Source organism: Chelonia mydas, chromosome 19 (genome assembly GCF_015237465.2).
Source record: "Chelonia mydas isolate rCheMyd1 chromosome 19, rCheMyd1.pri.v2, whole genome shotgun sequence".
Classification (NCBI taxonomy): Eukaryota; Metazoa; Chordata; order Testudines; family Cheloniidae; genus Chelonia; species Chelonia mydas.
Window position 1 is genome coordinate 736,734 of NC_051259.2, and position 7,317 is coordinate 744,050.

The 7,317-nt window shown below is 53.4% G+C and overlaps 1 pseudogene; it reads left to right on the plus strand.

Moving 5' to 3' along the window:
- The first annotated feature begins 2,505 nt into the window (after positions 1-2,505).
- On the plus strand, positions 2,506-3,037 carry LOC102935979 (annotated as a pseudogene).
- Positions 3,038-7,317: the final 4,280 nt, after the last annotated feature.

Below are 7,317 nucleotides of genomic sequence, written 5' to 3' on the forward strand. Positions count from 1 at the left end.
GCTCCCTTCCCAGCGGAGGAAGGAATAAGCCATAAACAAAACAAGCTCTAAAGTGAGCTCCAACTATCGATGGCTTCCAGCAGGGGTCTCTGTATCTCAAAGCGGAGGAGCTGCCTTGTTAGATGGCCTCTGTATCATGCAGGAGACCTCGCTGCAAACGCTTCTCAGCTCTTGTCTGGCCCTGAGGCTGCACTTAGCCATGTGGGGCCCTTCCATAAGGAAGAAGCCTGGTGGTGAGACTCTCCTAGGAAACTTGCTAAAGGCAGGAGCCTGCTGCATGGAATGTCAAGTGGACGCTTTCACTGTGCCATGAATGGTTTCTGTTCTGGTGGAAGGAAAGTCTAAGCCACAATAAAGTCCTCTGACATGTCAGTGTGCAGGGGCAGAGCTCCGTTCTGACGACAGCTGGGCATAGAGGTTGGCATGAATTTGCATAGATGAAATGATTTCTCCTGCCATTCATTCAGTCTCTCTGTCTCTCGGCTTCGCTGTTCCTTTTTGGAATCCGGCGTCCACACAGAAAGCATTCACTGCCTGACAAGCTCTTTGCTGTGGATTGCTTTACACAGATGTCCGCTAGCAATTCCATGAATTGTTGCTCTATACTCACTAAGCTGTTTGGGAAAACATTTCAGATAACTGTCCTACGCATTGGGGTGACTGAATTAATGGCATTTGGATGGTCAAAAAGATAGTGTGAATCGAAAACAATGCTTTCCCTGTGGCAGCAGAACCAGGAGAATTCCAGCTGGTATTTTCTGTTAATAACTGACTCTGGGAGTGCTCTGCAGCCCTGAATACCTTGGAAGGGGCTGGGGAAATGTATAAACCAGCCTGTCAGTTTCCCTTCTGAACTTTGGAAATGCCAGGAGAGGAATTCTTTTCAAGTTGTGACTGACATTTCCACAAATAAGAAAAGCTTCCCCTTCCTGCTGCTCTGCCTCAAGGGTGGGAGAGAAGGTCAACCCAGCCTTGGCGGTGGGCAGCACAGGTGTGAACCAGCCCCGGTGCATGGGGGTTAATCGTCCTCCGGAAGGGGGCATGGGTGTGACTCTCTCCTTGGTAGAATGTGCATCATCTCAGGAAGGTGCAGAGTGCCAGGAGGGCTGCAAGTCAGGGCTGAGGGGCAACAGCAGATCCCAGGCCTTGAACAGCTGTGGGTGCTGTGGTCTGGGCAGAGGTGCCTCAGCGGAGCTGTGTGGAGGAAGGGGGGGGGGGGCGCTTGCACAGCACCTGCTCACCCTCCAGCCAGCACATCTCCCTTAGAAAGGTTACCCAACTCATGGGTTTGAAATAGCCCACCCAGTCCCCAGTGCCCCGTTTGACTGCATAAGGTGCTTATCACAAAGCGAAGAGATTCCAGCAACGTCCCCTAGTGCAGCTCGAGGCGTCTCCCCAGCTGATGAGCAGGTGACCCTGTTCACAGCCTGGGATGTGGGTCCCATTAGGCAGCGTGCCTAGCCCTGAGCCTGGTGGTCTGGACTCGGAAGAGTCTTTGCTGCATCTGGGGCTCTGCGAAGCGCTGTGATCCCAGCCATACATCATCGGGGAGAATGTGCGCTCGGGTAACACATTAGAATAATACATTATTAGAGCAGTGTTGCTATGGTGATGTATTAGGGCAATACATCACTAGATACTGTCCCATTGATGATGTATTGCTCCAAACATGGCTCCTGCCAGCACTGGCACAAGGGCCACTGGAAAAGGCTTTCCTTTTGTGCATTTTTCTCCCCTTCCCCCTAAGGAAAAAGTCCAAATCTAATGGCTTCATTAAGGGAGGCCAGACCGGGCTGGCCTGGAGCCCCACAGCCTCCCTCCTGGGGCCTTTGAAAATGATGTTTGCTCTGTGCTGAGCAGCCTGCTGTGGGGCCTGGGAACCTGGGGGGCTCATGGGACGTGCCTAGAAAATATGGCAGTGTCTGTAGGGCAGTGTGACAGTGTGACGGGACCTCAAAGCGGCTCTGGCAGGCAGAGGGTTAAACACCCACAGCCAGCTGCCCCAGCCCTTGGCTCTGGGATGCTGGGGAGATGCACCGGCAGCAGCCGTCACCTGATGCCCTGAGGGGTGGGCGATATACAAGGAGAAGGGGTCAAGAGTCCTGCATTTGGCAGCCCAGCCACACCTGCTCATACGCCCTCCCCAGGCCTGAACACACCAGCCTGGGGGAAGTGCACTGACCCGGGAGCTGGAGCTCTGGGCTTATCTCTTCTACTGACTGATGGTAAGGGCATGAACTGCACAGAAATAGTCCTGGTGACGAAGGCCTTGTGCCCTCATTGTAGGAGGCAGGCAAGTGCCATTCCCCCCATTCACACAGAGGGTAGCTGAGAGGCTGCGGAAGGTCACCTCAAGCAGATCTAGGACGAGAACCCCAGGCTTTTGCCACCACAGAGCCAAATCTCAGCCAGGCTGCTTTCCTGGTTGAATGTGCCCTAGCTAAGCTAGCTGTAATCACTAGGCCACAGTCTGCCCCCAGAGCCAGGCACAGAACTCAGGACTCTGCCTACCTGGTGGAAGGAGGAGCCATGCCGGCCAAAGGGCCCCTGCAGGGCGTCCAGGTCTTCAGGCGGAAGAAAACAGCTACAGCTGTTGCTCACTGCAAAGGAGGAAACGGTCTCATTAAAGTGAATGGAAGACCCCTGGAAATGACTGAGCCAGAACCCTGCAGTACAAACTGCTCAAACCTGTTCTCCTCCTGAGCAAGGAACGCTTCGCTGGTGTTGACATCAGAGTCCGTGTCAAGGGTGGCGGCCACGTAGCACAAATCTACGCAATTCATCAATCTATTTCCAAAGCATTGGTGGCTTATTATCAGAAGTATGTTGATGAAGCTTCCAAGAAGGAAATCAAGGACATCTTAATCCAGTATGATAGGACCTTACCGGTTGCAGATCCTCGTCGTTGCAAGTCCAAGAAGTTTGGTGGACCTGATGCCCATGCACACTACCAGAAGTCTTACCATTAAAATTGTTCTTTACCCTTGTATCTTGCAATAAATATGAGGAAAAGTTAATAAATATTTCAAGTTTCTAAGTCTAGGGGGCGGGGGGGAAAAAAACCTCCCACAGCTCGCTCTCCAATGCTTGTGTAACCTGTAGGCCAAGGGTGCTGTGCCCTGCACTGTGGGCTAACACACACAGAGGATAACAGCTTACTGCTCCTACCAGCCACTCCTTTAGCTCAAGTGGAAGAGGTTGGGCTGAAGGTCCTGGAGTCAAACCCTGCTGACTCCCCGTGTGGGAAAAGAGTAATATGGAATCACATAATTAAAGACTGTATCATGATGCATATGCACAAAGGGGCTGAACCAGGGTGCGTGGGTACTTTAACTCCTTTAACGTAGAGGGTTGGCGTTGTTGTTGTTTAGTTTTTCGGTATGATACCTGTAATATGGGGAACACACTTATGTTAGTGCCAGGACCCTAGAATAATTGTTGAAACTATTTTATATTACAAAAGCGTTGTACTTTGAAGTACATTAGGGTGTTGTGTTAATATTTGTTTGCTTGTAATACTGTGGTAGTGTTTGTATTTGGCTAATGGGAGGTGTCCCTTTAAGGACAGGATGGCGCACTTGATTGTCGAGTGTGTTAGCCGAAGACCTGGAGCCCTGTGTAGGAAATGTTTCCTGATTGTCAGAGAGTGGAAGAATCTATCTTTCTGGGCTCCAAAAAGGACAGGATTTCACTGAATAAACTAGACACAAAGACACAGCACTAAAGGCCAGGCCCTTGCACCAACCCCAGTGATGCGCACGGTCCTCTTACCTCTTGAGCCATGAGTGTGTTTAAAGGCTGCCTTTCGCTGCAGCAGCTTGGCAGGAAATGTGATTTAACACAAGTTTAAGACAAGCATCAAACCCACTGGTGTGGCGGGTTCCGCTCGTGCCAACCAATGCTTTAGCCATGTACACCAACGACTCCCTGTAACTGGGAGCAGGGTTCTGTGCGACGCTGTGTATGCACTGGGCTCAGACAAACCAAGCCTCATTCTGACCCCTCGCCTAGGGTCAAGGGCCCAGAACTGAGCATGCCTGGCCTCTGACTCCCAGCAGCTATGCCTTTGCCACCAACCGTTTCTGTGGCCCCCTGGCTTGGTGGGTCATGGATGGGGAGGCACTCTCCCAGGTCCCAGACCATTCGGAGCTTTGGCATTTAAGACCAGGACTATGAACTGGTCCCAGAAGTTAATGGGGGACTAGCAGACAGCCCAGAGCCCCAGAGAGCTTCCACTCTGAAGGCAAGACAAAGGAGGATGGATGCCCAGGGACGGCTGTGGATAGTGGTATGTGCAATAGAGAAACCATAGGCAGAAGCAGGAGCAGCCAAGCACTGCGGCTCTGAGCACAGCCATAAGGAGGACATCATCCAGGGGTGCTCTTGGAGCCATCTCTGTGCCATGGCCCAGCCTGCACCCCAATTGCAAAGGGGAGCAGGGGCTGGAGCATCTAGTCATTGGCACTTTCTGGAGGGAAGTCAGCCATTTGCCAGCTCGCTGGCATCTCGGGTTGGTTCCTGGAGATGCTGCCATCCTGTAGCCTGTTTCCCTGAGGCAGGTGTGTTCCTTTCTCTGACCCAGGTGACAGTGATGCCAGTCAGTGTGTGGCCCACTTCGCTGACCCCCGCCAGCTGTCTGAGGCAGGGCTTTGAGTCACGTGTAGTGACCCAGCTCGCTCAGGGCCGGCTAGGGGTGTGAGATGCTCTGCCCCTGACTGGCTGCCGGGCCACTACGCCGTGTTCAGTGGGTCATTGCTGCCGAGGGGCCCGGGAGCCGGTGGGGTTGGGTCTGGGGTTTAGCTGTTGTATCGCTTTGTTTACCTTTCCTCTCTGCCTGGTCCTCACACGAGCTGTGCAGGCACCTGCGTGCGCCTGTGTGGGGGGGGAGGGAGGGGGAAGGCGTGGTTGGGAGGGGGCGAGCCCTGTGTTGGGTCTCTGCCTGGGTACATGCTGCTGTCCAAGGGCCTTTCCATTCATTAGCCCCAGTCCAGCAGGGAAACTGCAGCCAATTGAACCCTAGCTCTTGAATCTCTCTCTATGAGGCTCGATCCCCTGCCCCCCTTTCCCCACACAGCCGAGGCACCGTGGGGCTGGCTCACTCTCTGCTCAGCCTGGCTTCGGACCCACATCAGCCATTCTTCTCAGACATGCAGCCGTTCTGTAAAATAAACAAACTGTGCCTGCTCGTTCTTCCTGGCTACAGGACATCGACAGGCGTTAACGTCGTTTGCTACTTCATTTGTCAAATTGCATGAGCTGGTTCATTTGTCGATGGATGGGAAGCTGCTCGAATATCTGATCTGTGGTGAGATGGAACATGTGCCTCGTGACAGATGGGGGAGCTCTGCAGCGGGAGATTGAAAATCTTTCTTAGCAACCTTTTTATGTAGCACCCTGTGTCACGTTACTAAAACTTTAGGTACCCAGACGACAGGCAGAAGAGCACTGAACAAACTGACTCACAATCCACAGCCCTCTGAGAGCGGCTGTGTGCTGCAACACAAAGTGACAAGAGCCAGCCGATCAAAGTCAGCAGTGCTGCTCAGATCTACCGCACTTCTAAGGCTCAAGGCAAGGCACAGAGATTAGCCGACGAATCCTCCCAGCTCTGGCGCTACGGATGGAAGTGCAGCCGCTCCAACTTCGTAGAGGAAGAAGCTGAGGTTTGGAGAGGGGAAATTACTTGCCCCAGGACACCCAGAAAGTCTGGGGATACAGCTGAGCCCTGCCTGACTCCCAGCCCTGTGCTCACTCCTCAAGGTGTCTTGGAGCTGATGCTCCAGCAAGAGCATGTACCACTTTGAGCCTTGAGATGAAGCTGCTGCTAGTCATACGCGCCATTCACGGTCAGCAGGCTACAGAGGGGACGGTGCTTGGCTCCCACAGAGACAGAGGGTGCACTGAACAGGGGGCAAACTCCTGAAGTCAGTGGTGACACCTCCAAGCCTCCAGCTGGAACCAGTGTGGTACCACCATTGTCTGCCTGCTGGGCCCGTCCTGCCCCTCTCTGAGGGACCAGTTGGGTTTCGCAGGGGGATGATGGAGTTCTGTTCGTCAGAACACTGGACAGACCCCCCAGATTGGCGAGCCTGGCCCAGGCCCGATGTCTAACCTACCAGGCTCTCCAGCACTCGGTCTCCAGGGCTCTTGTGATCAGTAGCGTTCCCAGCCCTGAGCGACCTCAGCAAAGGATCTGGGCTGTTCTCAGCTCACCGGAGAAGGCTGAAGAGAGCAGAGTGGGAAAGCAGGTTGCTTAAGCGGCAGAGTGTGCAACATGCCTTGGATGTAATTTGATTTTAATTAGTGAAGAAAAAAAGTAGCGGAGTTAATAAAGTATGCACCTCCTTCTGCAGAGCTGTCAAAGCTGAGCTCATCATGTATGCAACCAAGTCAGGAAAACAAGCACAAGGTGAACTGAGGCTGGCCTTGCACGGGCCTCGTGACAGCAAATGGTGCTGCCATGGGGGAGTCCTGGGCTCTGAGGAGCTGCAGGTGTGTCCTCACCCTTCACAGGCACGACACGCACACACGCGCTCGCTCGCACTCTCTCGTGCACACGCACTCTCATACACTCCCACAAAGTAACAAAATGGGATTTACCAGCTGTGGCTTTGCCAGTGCGAGAGAGCAAAAGTGCCAGGAAGTTTGTCCTTTATCATCAGAGCTCGTCCCAGGGACTGTCTGGCACCTGCTGAGTCCTGGAGGCTTTTCACCAGGCCAACCGTGGAGCCTGCACAGATGAGGATTGATTTTTCTGTACAAGGCTGTTTCCATTTCAGGCCCAGAAGTGCAAAGTGAAGGCTGATGCTGGGAATTTCCATGGGAGCATTTTCCTCTCCCTGCTCCCCTTGCTAGTTGCTTCTCCCCTTTCCTGAGCACAGGAAGAATCCTGGGTCTCTGCACCCTCCTACAGTGCTTCCAGGCAAGGCTTTTAGCCTTCCAATCAGCTGGATTAAAGGAGGTAACACACTGAGCCCCAAGGGGGGTGGGGTTCTAAATTGTCCCTTAATCAGCAACGCATCCTACAGCAATGCAGAGAAGTTTGCCATCTAATGCCTATCACATCCCATGCAGTCTGAGAGCAGAGATCTACACAGCTGGGAATACAAACAACTCCCTGTACGAGCCGTGAGTCTCTGGCCAGTAATGTGTGTGCATGGAGAACTCTGGTTGTGTTTGGACTCCAGGCTGCTGAGCCCAGCTTCCCCTTCCCCCGCCCCCACCCCCTTTTCTCAGGGCATAACTCATGGCCAGTGTGGCCAGTTCAGGTGCTGGGGGCTTTGCTGTTGACAAGACAATATCTCCAAGGGCCCTGGG